We start from the raw sequence: 14,898 nt of genomic DNA on the forward strand, positions 1-14,898 counted from the left end.
GCTCAGTTCTTCCTTTCACTAACGGACAACAAACAAAGGAGCATCTTCTTCCTCTCCCCCCCGTGATGTCCCAGTTGCAGCTGGGAACAACAAAGTATTACAGGAATGGGCTTATGTAGCCCCAGTCTGACTCCAGGACCACGAGGCTTCACGCTGGGTGTGGGACCCCTCCAAAGAGGAAGCCAGAGGGATGGGGAGAGGGAGCTGTGAAAGAATACACCACCTCTCCTGGGCTGTGCAAGGGCAATTTGGCTCTGAAGGGCTGTAATGCTGGCCTGGTGGCTGGCAGCACCACCTGACAGCCTCTGCCACCACAGGAAGAGCCATCACTTCCCTCTGCAGCATCCGCAAGGCCATCTCTGCTAATGGGTATTTTCTCTGGCAGGAGCACACGCTTCATCCAGCAGACTGTGGACTAGCACGAAACTTGGGAGTGCAACCTCAAAAGGAATTTGCTCCTGTACCAGAAGGTTTGAAGATGTGGCACCAGGGTTTCCTCTAGCATCCTCCTTCTGCAGGGAACAGGCTGACTGGCATGGCAGGGGTGGCTGCAAAATCCCAGCTCCTGTCTGCCCACCTTCATGCTCACAGAAGTGCCTTGGTACAGCCCACTCCAGACTGGGGAAGAGCTTCGATCCGGCCCTTCTGCTGCAGACAGATCTGATTTGCTCCTAGCGCTGAGCACTCTGTAATTACAGTACATCCCACTTAATCGGGATGCGCTTAATTGGGAAATCCACTTACCAGGATGTCACCTAGGGAACCGATTTAAGCTTGATAACACTTAAGAGCAATGCCTGCTGCTTTATAGGGAAGGTAATTCTCCTACAGGGAGATGCATTCAGGTGGCTGAATCATGCTCCTTCTTCCACCAGCATCCAGTGCTCCTGGCTGCCTGCTCCTGCAACAGATTTCAGCCTTCCCCTTAAGTAGGTTACAGTCAGGAAATGCACCAACTGCTAATGCCAGATCATGGCTGTCCTCTGCACCAGCTGAACAGGCTGCCCCTGCCACGCAGACCAGCTCAGGGCTGTCCCCCTTAGCTGGACCCACACACCCGGCAATGTCAGACCCCGTTTGTAGATGGATTTCCTTCCATGGCTGGGACCTTTTTGACAAGGACAACACGCTTAGGGTTGGCAAAGCAGCAGAAGAGGGGCCAAGGAGATCCAGCCATCACCTGAATCAGGGTAGAGCAAGAGCTTTGGCAACGACCAGCACTTACTGTCTTCCCCTGACCAACCAAGCACATCAAACGCCCAAGTGAGGAGAGGAAAAGGACGTGGGAACATCCCTCAAAGACTTAATGTTGAGTCAAGCACTTGGAGAGGCCACGCTTTTAGCCTGGTTTTCTACAGGAACAGGGTTTATGTGACCACACTGAGTATTTGTGCATGCACATATGCATGTCTTACAGATACCACTGATAACTACTGAACCTCCTGATTAAAGCAGGCAGAGAAGCAGCTTTTCCAATGATAACAAATTCCCACACGTTTTGTAGTATTAAGAGCCAGACAGAGGAGAGAAACTGAATACCCAACCTCTCACCAGCTCTCAGGGACCTGGGACAGCATTTTTGCCCCCCCCCCCCCGCCATGAACCACATTTCCTTGTTAGAGGAATGCCAATTGCTTCAGGACCATTACTCCTCCAGCCTTTGGGCACTGCCTCGTTTATCTGTACTTTTCAATCAGTCTGCTGTTTGTCCCCTGCTGCACACAAGCACACTGCTCCTCTCCTAAGGGTGAGCCCTTGCAGGGAGCCTGCCTTTGCTACAGAAACATCTGTACTATATGGCAACACCACAACTTTTCAAGATGCTGTGCTGGTGGTTTTGTTCTCACCAATCATCAGGAGCCGGGGGAAGTCAAACCAAGCTCTTTGGATGCGTAACAGTGATTGCTTTTCAGACACTTCAAAATGCAATAGCTTGGCATCAAATGAGGGATTTTTATGGCTGCACATGTTCTGTGCTTCTCTGAACAAGCCAACTTCCAGATTAGCTACACTGGCTTTTTAAAGCGCTATAAAATATGCAAAGGCACTTGTAATGTATAGTGATTTCTGTAAAAACAGGAGGGAAGTGCTGAACTGTGTCCTGATTTATCCTTTTTCTTCTCCTAACCCATGCTGGGAGAAGGGGTAAATGCAATCCTCTGCTCTCTTTTTGGCTTACCAGTTTTCCAGCCGACAAATAGATGGGAGACAAAATGCCAGGTACTACAGAACCCATAGCCGGGTACCACAGAACTTGTGCCCTTCAGCCACCCCGATGATTCCAAAGAGAAAACCCTCCTAATTCCTGAGTATCATGACCAATGCCAAACACAGCAAACGCCTTTCCAAGGCGCAATGCAATGTGAGCAGCAAAGCTCAACAATCAGCCGGGCAGCTCCTCCTGCAAAGGTGCTGGACCAGGAGCTGGATGGAGGGTTCAAAAGAGCAGATCACCACAATGAACCGTGCCAGGCCTTTGCTTTCCTGCTGGCAGGGTCACCTCCTCATCCCCTCCTCTTGTTCCTGCTCCTCTTTTCCTTCATGCTGCTATAACATAGAAACCCACAAGGCTGTGTCACAGGATTGCTCCCCATCACCTGCTTGTGTTGGCTTAAATATATGTGCTGAACTATTACCAAGCACCAGGTCCTCAACACGTATGTCTCAGGGGCTGGCCTTACTTTTCACTAAAACCAAGCCATGCGAAGGCTTGGCAAAGGAAAACATCCCAGTGACCAAGGCTCCCATTTTCTGAGTCTGGGTGGGAGGAATAAAGTATTAGTTTAAGCTCCCTTTTAGCTTGAGGAGAACAGCCTAAGTTATTGGCGCCAGGTTCCTCCCCACACCTGCTACAGAGCCAAGATGTCACCTCACATCCTGGGGCTGCTTCACCAGTGCCAAGGCAGCGCTGCCACCAGTGAGGGCTCCATGGCACCACCACTGCTGCTGTGCACTGCCCAGTGCCTCTGGCAACCCATTCCACAGCCATTAGAGCCCAACACAAAGGCGAGCATCACAGCCCTTATCTGGCATCACTGCAGTCAGGTTCAGACGAGTGCCCCCGGAACACAGAATGAGTATTTATGAGCTGGGAGATTTTAAGTGCGTGCCTTAATGCCATGCATGTTCAAACCCATCTGTCCTTACAGAGCAACTGCAGCTCTCTGCTGCTGGTATGAACAGGTAAACCCAACCAGACTGCCTCTCACATCCATTTTTAGACATATGAAAGGTTGTGCAACAAGCTGGAGAGTCAGCAGACCTCAGATCTTTAAATTAACCTCGTATGTCATATATAAAAGTAACATTTATCTTTAGCACCGTTTATGGGACATGGATTTTGTGTGCTTTGTTAGAGACAACAGCACTCTTTGCAACTAGCAAAATGCGGTGCTGCATCCTGAAAGCTCTTTAGTACAACCAAGGTCAAAATGTAGATTTTCAGTGCATTTGCTGTGAGATAAGAAGTGCTAAATCTAGTGCTGGCAAGTGTGAGCTGTCTGCACTGGGAAACTTCATGCCACCATCAGAATTTTGGAGGCTTATTTGAAAAGACCTCTGTCACCTGGCTGTCATCACATCAGTAAGAGAAACAGGATGGAAGCAGAGGAGATGGGGAAATGGGAGGATTTCCTCGACCATCACAAGCTGAATAGAAATGCTCCATTCACAAACAGATCTGCCCAAGCCATCCAGGATGAGGGCATCTCGTCTCAAAGTCACAGCAAAACCAAGCCTTGCCCAGCACCCTCCAGCCTGCACTGGCTCTGGGCCCCCATGAGGACTGACTGACTTGCGCAGGGACACACAAAGGTGACAGTTCAGGCAGTCAAAATCACACCAGCCTCTGCCTCTACCTGCTGCAGGCACACCAGTGAAAACAAGCATCACACACGGGCACATATCATCTGCAACCCATTTTACAAGACACGGTATAAAAAACACAGCAAAGGCGAGATGAAGCCTTTAGTGCTAAGGGCTCTTCCATTTATATGCTACACGGTTCCCTGTCCATCCTCAGGTTGCCAGAAGCCTCTCCTGACATTTCTTTTGTGGGATGACTCTAATCCAGTGCACACCCATGAGCAGCTCTGGTTCTCCTGCTGAAGTCCTGGCATCTGTCCTTTTGTGTTTGAAGAGAGTGGGAATACAAATCTGTGTTTCCCAGTTAGCTGCAGAGAGCTGGGCTGTCAAAACTTAGCAATATTTGCTATTTGCAAATATTTGGAGACCTCAGTCCAAAGTGGATTGGTGCACTGAGTGCAAACATGGGCAGGGAGGCAGCTTTAGGCACTCCAGCATCTCACGGCTAATTAAAGCTGGGAGGAATTTGTCTCAGCAAGTTAGGAACCATTTATTTCTCCGGTGTGACTACACCACAGTGCGGTATCTAATTTACCAGGGGGGGTGATGTGCTGCCAGCTAACCATGTTCCTGCACTTGAGGTGGGCTAACTGAATAGAGTTTGATGCTTTGGGGCTTGCCAGTTTACCTGCACTTTCCCAACCCCAGTCAGCCTTGCAAACAGCAAGACAATGCAGTGGGAATTTTAATTGCAAAGGAGTATTCAAAAACTCCTGACAAAATCCAAGGGCCTGACCAGAATGACGAGTTCTTGTGGCTGTTTTCCCACTGATGCAAACTGGCTCCTTCTCTTGCAAACAAGCAATGATGAAACATGCTCTTACCACTCGCAGGACCCTGAGGCTCCCGACATGCTCCGAGTGCTACCCTTAACCATGGTAGGCAAGTTGTGTCGCTGCCTTGCCTTGTACCAGCGATGCAAATATCAAGATTAATTTCTCCATAAATAGCTCATTACCAGTGATTCTCTCCTTTGTCTCTGGCTCCAGCTGAAGAGAAGGAAGTCATTCCAGCAGGAACTGCACATCTAAAGGCAAAAAGGCATTTCTCAGAGGGTATAACTGAGTTACAACAGATGCTGGATTTTGGGAACTGCCCTCTGTACCCCACTGCTCTCCTTGGGGAAGGGAGGAGGAACTCAGCAGTCTCAGCTTCCATTTCATTTCCCCATTGTTTCCCTGGGCTGAAAACGCTGTTTCCTCCTTACTTTTCCAGCCCAACTTGACTCACAAGCCAGGCTCATCCCAGTTGTCAGCTCGCCCCATTTTGCAGCTATACCAGTTTTGGCTCGTTTGCCAAAGCATGAGCATGGCTCAAGGGGCTCCTCCCTGGGCAAAGGTAAGAAAGCTTTCAGGGTTTCTGGGGGGCTCCCCACACACTGGCAAACCTCCAAAAGTCCCTTTCTGAGCACTCAGGAATCCTTACCTGCCCCACTCCTCTGGACAGCAGGCACAGGGGGAAGTGACCCTGCTGGCTGGACTGATGCTGTCACTGCGAGACTTTGCATGGGTTTGGTGGCACCCATCTGCAGCCCGATTAAAGGCAGCCAGACAGCAGCTCTGCAGCAGAGAGGCTCCCAGAGAACAGGCTGAAACTGTTCATCTGGAGACAAAGATTATTTAGAGGGAAATCCTGTCTGCATCCCCAAATGAGGTAGGTTTTTACTGACACACGTCCCAGCCAAATGCACTTGCGGTACCAAATGCATTAGTAAAAGAAAAGGACTTGCTATGTCAGAACAGAGCTGTGGTTTTCAAAGCTAAGAGGGAGGAAGTGCACTGTAAATACCTGGAGGAAGCGTAGGCATGGCATATTAATAGACACTTGCTGTGAGATTTCAGGCTGTATGACAAGGCTTTCACTGTCCTCCTGTTGTCCTCAGATGCCCTGCTCCCATACAGAGAGCACTACTCTCTGTAACCATGCAGCACACCCATCAGACCTGCCAACTTACAGCTGAGGCACAGAAGATGGGTTAATGTAGCTTGTACTAATGCTTTAACCACCCCAGCACCTGTCGTCAGCTGGTGGGGAAAAGCTCAATAAAGGGGAGAAGTTCCTATAAAGGATCCAGCCAGGGATTCTGATGGGAATAGATCAGGGCCTAACATAGGCAAGCAAGGGTGCCGGGTAGGGTCATTCCCCAAATACGTGAACTGCAGGGGTTTAACACTGCCTGAACTGCAAGGAGGAGTTAATTTTGTTATCCTCACACCCCTTCTCAACACACATTTACCAGAAGGATGCACAAAGTACTTGCCCTCTGTTTTCTCTCCTGTGTTGCTGCACAGTGCTGCTGTCCAGACAGCTCCGGAGCTTCCCTTCAGAAGCTGCTCCCTGACATTTAAGGCTATCGTGAACTGGACCAGATTTGTGCATCCCCAAATAGCAAATTCTTGCCCGGCATAGCGTGCCTGCGTCCTTTGACTTCTTTCCCTGTGAAAGCCAGAGCAGAAAATTAACACCCTAGTTAAGTGAAGGAACAGAAACCAGTCCATTTGCTGCCACACTGGAGGCATCTCGGCACAAGTTGTGTTCCTTTTTTCAGACACAGACCTTTCTACCAACCAGAGTAACAGACAAATGGGCTGAAGAGTAGGTAGCTATTTGCCTACGGAGGTAGGGAAAACAGTCCTCAAACAACCCTCCTGCCTCAGGTGATGCTGGTGAGCTGGTCCATGTGCAGTAAGGGAGCTTCTCAGAGTATCTGCACACTCAAGAGCTATTTCAGCATTTCTCTTTCCAGCTTGTGGATTGCTGAGGGCTCAGAGATGCACAGACTCATGCTATTAAACAGCTACTTCTATTGACATTTCTATTTTTAGGACACATTACCAAAACATTCACCACTGCTGCTTAGAGGTAACAGAAAAAGAAGTAACCTCCAGATTCTGGGTGATGGGGACCTCAAGGCCAGCAGCCAAACTGGGCTGGGTTGTGGCCTGGCTTCCCTACTGTGTTTACAGTCTGTGCCCTGAGCAAGCACGTGAATGAATGGTGGCAGTGTCCTCGGCAGCAGCAGGCTGGTGCTCTCCCCTCCAGCTGGCCACACAGACCCCTGCCTGAGGGGTTGAAAGCCCCCATGTGCTGAAGACAGGCTGGGTCAGCAGCAGCCAACCTAAACAGAACTGTGCCCCAAGAGACCATTGAACACCCAATAGTCTTTGCCCCGGGTGCTGACCTGAAGGGACAGGCGGTGATGGACAACCTTTCCCCCTCAGGTCACAGAGGTGGCGGGCAGGAGGAAAGCTGCTTTTCTTCCTCAAAATTGGTTCTGTGGCTTCATGCCAAATCCCTCCCTGCTTCATTCAGCATTAAATGTCTTGAAGGGTCTGTTTGATTCCTTCGAGTCCTTGGAGCTGGATTCTCCTTTGCAGGGTCAGCTCTGGCTCCATCCCTAAAAAAGGAGGTTTAAATTAAAGGTGAAGTTTGTGATCTCAGCACTCTTTTTACTGCTCCTGTGTGCCTGTGAAATAAGCCCAGCAGCAGGCAATACCTGGATCAGTGCTTTGGTTCTTTGCCACTGCTGGATGTCAGGCAGGCTGCAGAGAATATCCTGAAAGAGAGAGAACAGACTGAATAAACCATTGCAAATTTGCTTGTTGGTGGAGAAGCACTGGGGAGATGTGCATCAGCCCATTAGCAGCCCTGTGCCTTTCAGCCCCAGTATTGGGCTGGGCTGACACCATCCCACCCTGACATGCTGGTGCTGCTGAAAGGACTGATATGGTTCTCACCTGATTTCAGTGCAATGGCTGTGGTAACCCATGGGACCTAGAACCAATCATCCTGAGAAAGCCACAGATCTCAACCCAGCAGCCACCTAGCAGAAGCCATTAATGTACCCGGCAGTAAATGAAGCCCTCTTGAGGAGCAGCAGCAGGGTCACAGAGGTGCAGCTAACTTCTTCCTGCCTTCTGTCCACTCCAAGCTGAAGGGGACACATTGGAAGTAGTGCTGGCAATGTCACCCACTGGGTGGTGACTGAAGTGCTGTCCCACTGGCTTTGCCCTCACCCCGGGGCCTTGCCTGGACTATCCTGCCCTGCCTGCTATGCCTGGCACAGGTTGCCCACCACCCCAGGGAGCCACCATTCAGGAGGAATCAGCAGTGACAGCTGGCTAGAGAGGGACAGCACATCTACTGGGGAGGCTTTTGCTTTTCAGCAGCTTTGGCAAACTGTAAGTAACTCCAGTTTTGCCCTTGTGGTAATCAGCTGAATGTTTCTGCAGTGCCTGTCAGAAAACCAAACGTGCCACCAAAGAACAAATGTGATGATAAAAATACAGAAATCGTATTTTAGGTCCAAGTCATCATATTCCCTCCCTGCCTTTCACGTGGATGGTATCATAAGCCTAGATACCGTACTACTTCACCTGCCCACATGCGCTCTTTATCCAGGACTCTGCCGATACCGAAGCACTCCTCTCTCTACACCACCACTTTCCAAAGCAGTGCCTTCAGCCTGCGCGAGGCAGCTGGCCAGCCTGCCCTCCCCGGACCCACACCAGCCCTCGCAGGATGCCGATGCCAGAGCCGAGAGGCCACAATCTGCCTGCTGTGCAAAACGCGGTGCGCTGGGTACAACATGGAGCGCTTGACCGCAGAGACCCGACACTGCTTAACAGTACTGCACTGCTCACCCGCTAAGAGCCTTAACTTCTTACTGCATTATGCTGGGGTTTAGGCAAAGCAGGGTTCCCAGCAGGGCGCTGGATAGATTTCCTTTCCCATGAAAAGAGACTTACGCCTTCACATTTGTTCCTTGTCCCCAAATCCCCTTTTTTTCCAGGTACAGGAGAAAGGAATTTAATGGATTATAATTAAGGAGGTGTTGTTCTGAGCAAGGGGGAGGGGACAGGAAGGTTAATACAGGATGTGGGTGCATTGCCTAAGGAAGAGATGCTTTAATGGGAAAAACCTCATGAGAGGAGAGCTTTAGGGTTCTTCTTCGCTGTGTGGCAGGTGGGTATTTACAGGCACACACTTGTTGAATTTATTTTGGCTGGAGGTGGACACTGCTCTTTCGTAGGTGCATCTCTTACTATGTAGTGATGTTCAGCAGCAGTAAGTGGCTACAAGAGGGGGGTATTTGTACTACTTGTGTTAGGAAGCCCCACTGCATCTAGGCATCAGGACGGAGCTGCTGACAGGACCACAGAGCTCACATATATAATAAAAGTTACTGCCAATATATAACAGAACCCTTCCCAGGCCTGCAGCACCATTCACTCCAGAGCCCCAAAGCACTGCACAAACAGTAATTAAAACTTCCCATACCCTAGCTTTGCCAACGGTGATGAATTCATTTTCCAGTGTGGGAAAATAAGCCTTGCATGATTAAGAGAGACAATGTAATTTCAAGAGCAGAAGTTACTGGTGGAACACAAGCTGTGGTGTGAACCCTTGTCCTTCACTTCCAAGAGGAGGCTCTTCAAGACAAGAATGAGCAGTTGGTTTCTTCTCCATCATGTGCACTATACCTATATGTTCCCTGTATGGGCAACAAGACTAACCAGGTACATCTATTCACTCCCAGTGGCTACAATCCAGCTTGCTTTGCAGAGTTCAAGTCTGCAGGGAAGTGAGGAGTGCTGGAAGGAGATGCCTGTAACAAGCCCCTTGTCCAGTTGCTCCTCTTGGAGCATCTCTCTGCTTTTATCTAGCACCATCAAGTTCAGAACTCCTTGTGCCACCCTGCTGACTGATGGCTGATTTCCTTCCCTAGAAACGTGTTACCAGAAACATCCTTTGGGAAGGAAAGAGACACGGGAGCATGCAAAAGCTTAGCTTAGTTCAAAGCTTGCCTGTGCACCAGAAACACTGACCCTTTGCCTTCTGGTTTTACTTAGTGCGGTAGTGAGAGTCCAACTTCAAGACAACCTGTCCCTCTCCGGGTTCCTGCCTGCTCCATGCTCTCCAGGAACCCCTGGAGAAAAATAATGCAGTGTCAGGTATGGACACAGCCCTTCAGCTTCAGCTGCTTCAACACATGCTGCTTTAGGTGCCAGTGGACCAACAGTAAAAAGCCCCTAGTGGGCTGCACTTGACTGGGTTTTGCTGGAGCCCTTGGCCAACTTCTCTCCCTTCCCATGGTTAACGTGCTGGCTGCCAGTGCTAACAGACACTGCCTGGTCCCTTCCCCTCTATCCCACTGCGGCCTTGCCGGTTAGCCAGCCAGATCCCCCCTGCCTCTTAACAGCCTGGCAAATGCTTAAGGGCTTTTTGGAAGGAAAAAGCAATTTTAAACCCAAAATTACATTTCTGCCTCGAGGAAACAGGGTATCCCCCTGCTCTGCTGCCACTGCCTTCAGATCACTGAGCCTACAGTGGGACTCCCCTGGGCACACAGCAGACTGTCCAGAAACCCCCGAGAGGCTGCAGGGCTTGGTGAGAGGTCTGGCCACAGAGGGTCCAGACAACCAGAAAGTTCAGCCCCCCACCACTGCTGGGCTGTTTCCAGACACATCAGTGCCCCGTGTCCACTTGCTCCAGGGAGTGCTCCCACAGTCTCCCAGCAGCTGGGGAAGTGCTTATGGAGCCAGCATCACGGCATGAAGGGCTATTTAGTTACTTGTAATGGTTTTTCCATACCTGTCATTATTTCCAGCCCTGAGTTGACAGAAAGGGACAGAGGATCTGCTGGGAGATGGGCTGGCTCCAAGGGTTTTGCTGAAGCCTGTGGTTTTGCAGTTTAGCTCTGCAGAGGGCCGAGGACTCACTCTGTTTCTCTCATCGACCCTGCAGGTTGATCCCCAAGGAGAATGGGGATCTGGTTTGGACTTGCTGTGCTTCATGCTTGATAGGGATAATCTTCTGTAAAGGAAAAGAGAGACCTGGAGATCTGCTGCTTTCATTATGCTTTGTGGCTAACTTAGTTGTTGGAAATCAATGAGACCATGAAGAAAGCAGCCCGAGGGACTCTACTCAGAGCACCTAATTCCAATTAAAGATCTAGGAAGAGCTGGGAGACAAGCAGCAGCACGGCAAGAATGTTCCCTGTGGACAATGTGATTTCAAATTAATTTCTCCACAGAGGGGGTTTCCCACTTGCCCAGCACGCTCTGGGGAGGCCAGGCAGGCGCTGCAGAGTGGGGACTACCCTGCTCCATCACCTTTCTAGGACTAAAGACGTTTGGTTTTCACTCAAAGCCAAGTGATGTCAAACTACAAGTATCAAAATTCTTCAGGGCGAAGCCATGTTCTTTCTCTATTCCTGCTCTGGTCTGAAAGGTGATTTTCTAGCTCGAGATGCACTATCAGAGCAATTACTGTGAGAGAGCCATCTGTGATGCTCCCAGCAAGACCCTGCTGCCTGGCACAGTCCCACCACCAAATTCAGCTCATTTATAGCAGTGGAGCTGGTGGGCAGAAACTGGGCTGAGCTGCGGCTGGCAGGGCACAAGGTTTCTGCTGTGATGGCACTGACTGTTTCTGACTTGCAAAGGCACTAGAATTGTGATAAAGCCATGGGTAAACAGGAATGGTCTTCCAGTAAAGCTGGCTTCATGATACACAGTTTCCCAGATGGCAGCAGGAAATGGAGGAGAGCCCACCCTCACTAAAAACACATGGCTGAGGGCCACTTCTGCCAGGAGAGAAGGTAGCACAGGGCTGAACAGGAACGTTTGTCTGAACTAATGGGCCATGGAGGCATGCGAAAGGAAAGTTTCTGTTGGAGTAAAGGGGGCATGTCTCTGTATTCACTTACCACCCATCTGTGGCAGCTCTTTCCTCCTCTTGGCACACAGTTCTTACCCCTCAGCTGACATCCCATGGCAGAAAGCACTAATCACATCCTCCTCCTAAGATGAGACAACAGGAAAAGAGGCTTGGCAGGGGACAAGGGACCTCCCAGTAAAGCTGACCTCTTAGTCTGAGGTTCCCCCCAGTGCAAATCCCTGCGGTTCACATCAACTGCTGGCTGAGCTGGGACAAAGTGGGCACGGGGGTTTTAGCAGATGTTGGGTAGAAAATAACCGTGAGAAAGGAATAAACCAATTAATTGCTGACCCACTGACAGCCACCGCCTCTCCCCCATCTCCCCCCACACAATACAACCTGTCTCCACGGCTCAAGCAGATTTAGGGTGGCTACAAATTGCCCAGAAGAGGAAAAAACCCTTTCTCCCTTCAGCTAATAATATTTCCAGATAATCTCTTTGAGGCAGCACCCTCTGCGAACCGGGAAAGCCTTTAAGAGCCGTTAACACCTTTATTCAGACTTCCTCAACCTCCCCCAGACAAGCTGTGATTAATTACCCAATCCACCCCGATCCTCCTGGGAAACAGCGCTCCATCCGGGCCTTCATCCGAGGATTTGCAGGGTCCCTCAGCGACAGCAGCTTCTGCTCTCACCCCTGGCTCCAGATAAGCAGGAAAGAGCTGACAGGGAATAAGCTGCTTCCATCCACGTGTTTACCTCAGCAGGGGTGGTGTAGGGTGGGAGGGGAGGTGAATGCGGGGTCTAGGCAATGTTCACGGCTTTTCCTTTTGGCGGTGTCCACAGGCAGCCTTGGCCACGCTGTCCCTGGAAGCCCACCTCTGAGAAGCTGCCACTGGAAGTACAGCCCATCTGGTTCCATCCCGGATCTTCACAGCCCTCCCTGCAACTGCACCGCACTCCAACTTAGCTTGCTCTGAGGACACTTATTTTCCTGCCATTTCCAGGTCCTACCCAAAAGCATAAGGGATGGAAAAAGCACGAAGGAAAGGGGAATTAGTGCCTCTCGGGTTGCTGCAGTAGCTGGGATGCTGAGCCCAAGAGATGCCACTGTGTAGGCTACTCAGTCCCACGCAGCTCATAAAATTCATCCTGTATATGCACACCTATGCTACCTTTTCTCCATCAAACCCCACCAATGTACTGGCTGAGTACATCTCCAGGAGCCTGCAGTCAGCCACAACTACCTGCAGAGCCTGCCTCCGGGGAGGGTTGTGATAATGCAGGCAGGCATTACTCCTTCTCTATGTTACTCCTCCTGCAGGCGATGTGTGCTGTGGATCCAGCAATGCCCAGCCCAGCTATTTCAGCAGAGAGAGCATTTTTAGATGGGTCTAGCCACTATTTGGGTAGGAGGCGTGAGGAAAAACCAGGTGCTGCATGAAGTAGTTCGGATGATTTAGTAGTGGCATCTTCCCTCCAAGTTAGCAGCACACTGAACTCCTGGGCAGGTGTTGCTGTTTTAATGACATCCCAAGCTTACTGCCTGTGGTCGCACAAGGTCCCACTTCTGGTGAGCGCAGAAGTGTTAGCTCCAGTGCCCTGAGCAGACTCCAGTCTTCAGCAATTACTCTCTGTTGAGCTGAGAACTGCAGGGATTTCTGCTGGACACATTATTCTTCACTCTCTTTTCTTGCTATGACTACTGAGCAGTTTTCCCAGGTGCCAGAAAACAGCATTTACAGAGGTATATCAAATACAAAGGCTTCCCGTTGCCTTCAAAGAACTTTCCTTGTTTTGTTCTATGTTCCCTCTCCACCAACCATAGTGTCTACTCCACCCTGCTTCTGAAATTTCTCTGCTCAGCTGCTGGGTTTGCTCTTCTCCAGCTTGCCCCGGGTTGTGCAGGTCACGACCACCCCTAGCTCTGGCTGAATAAGTGCACCATACAAGAGCCCCTGTGCCCTGATCTCCATCACCACCCAGGAAGGTACCAAGTGCACCTTTTGTCCTTGACAGGAGATCCCAGAAAAGAAATAATCGATTATGAGACTGAGATAATGAAATATGAGATTGTGACTTGGGGCAGACTAAAGCCATTGAAAGCATTTTAAATAATTCACCATCCTGAAAGAATATTAATAGGAAAGACGTTCAGGTCCTTTCACAGTGGCATTAAGTTATGTATAACTAGAGGCGATGCTGTGAGCTGACAGCAAAATGGGGCTACTGCTCCATAGGAAATCCTGGCATTTCAAAATAGATTTGAAAAAACCAATGTCTTCCCCCCTGCCCCAACCATTATTTGCAAACATTAACCTGTTGTTTTGTTGGTATCTCCTACAGAAAATTAAATCCAAAAGTAAACCAAACCACAAAATGCTGAAACAAACTGCAAGCCCCAGAGAGACACGCACTGGCAACACCTGCAGCCAAATCACTGCCTTCTGCAAAACTGCCTCTATTTTGGCATACCCATGGTTTTTTTCAGGGCAGACTGATCTACCAGAGACTTCTGAACCCGCAGCAAGCAGCAGTGGAGGCTGAAGAGAGACATGGTGGGAGGCAATGTTTGAAAGAGAAGAGAAGGCTGCGTGGAGACCTCATAGCAGCCTTCCAGTATCTGAAGGAGGCCTATAGGGATGCTGGGGAGGGACTCTTCATTAGGGACTGTAGTGATAGGACAAGGGGTAACGGGTTCAAACTTAGGGGAGGTTTAGATTGGATCTAAGGAGGAAATTCTTTCCTGTGAGGGTGGTGAGGCACTGGAATGGGTTGCCCAGGGAGGTTGTGAATGCTCCATCCCTGGCAGTGTTCAACGCCAGTTTGGACAAAGCCTTGGGTGAGATGGTTTAGTGTGAGGTGTCCCTGCCCATGGCAGGGGGGCTGGAACTGGATGATCTTAAGGTCCTTTCCAACCCTGACTGTTCTATGATTCTGTGATTAATGACATGAATGATGCAAGAAATGTCACCGCTTTGTTTTTCAGTTGAAACCACTCAAGGGCAGCTGGGAAGATGTTCAAGAGCAAGAATCGAGCTTTGGCTGTCTGAGAAAGTCACCATCAGCGCCTGGGCAGAGCACGGGGTTACCCAGAACCCCCCCTGCTTGTTCACAGATGCCTGGGGAAGGTGAATGTCATCTGGGCAATTATTTCATATCCATTTCAGCAATTAGATGTAATTGCGTTCCCGTGGCAGGTGTATTTGTACTGGTTAAGTTAAGCTTAGACTAAGAGGTTGCTGAGGACGTTGTGCTGGTGGTGCACACTTCAGCTGCTTGCAGTGGTGGGGTGTCAGCAGGAAGGGACTGTCCCTGCCAGGCAAGAGACATCTTCATTATCTCCATTATTCATATCTTCCTTATGGAGGC

The 14,898-nt window shown here is 50.0% G+C and overlaps 1 protein-coding gene across 1 annotated transcript in view; it reads right to left on the reverse strand.

Moving 5' to 3' along the window:
* Window positions 1–11,891, reverse strand: part of RPL29 (ribosomal protein L29) — a 45,788-nt gene extending 33,897 nt beyond the window's left edge. The window contains exon 1 of the mRNA XM_057407785.1: window positions 11,886–11,891. The gene's annotated coding sequence lies outside the window, so the exon portion shown is untranslated. The remainder of the gene's footprint in view (window positions 1–11,885) is intronic.
* Window positions 11,892–14,898: the final 3,007 nt, after the last annotated feature.

The sequence above is a fragment of the Pezoporus wallicus genome, unplaced genomic scaffold (genome assembly GCF_028554395.1).
Source record: "Pezoporus wallicus isolate ANWC-B61680 ecotype Strahan unplaced genomic scaffold, APGP_CSIRO_Pwel_v1 contig_3568, whole genome shotgun sequence".
Taxonomy (NCBI): domain Eukaryota; kingdom Metazoa; phylum Chordata; class Aves; order Psittaciformes; family Psittacidae; genus Pezoporus; species Pezoporus wallicus.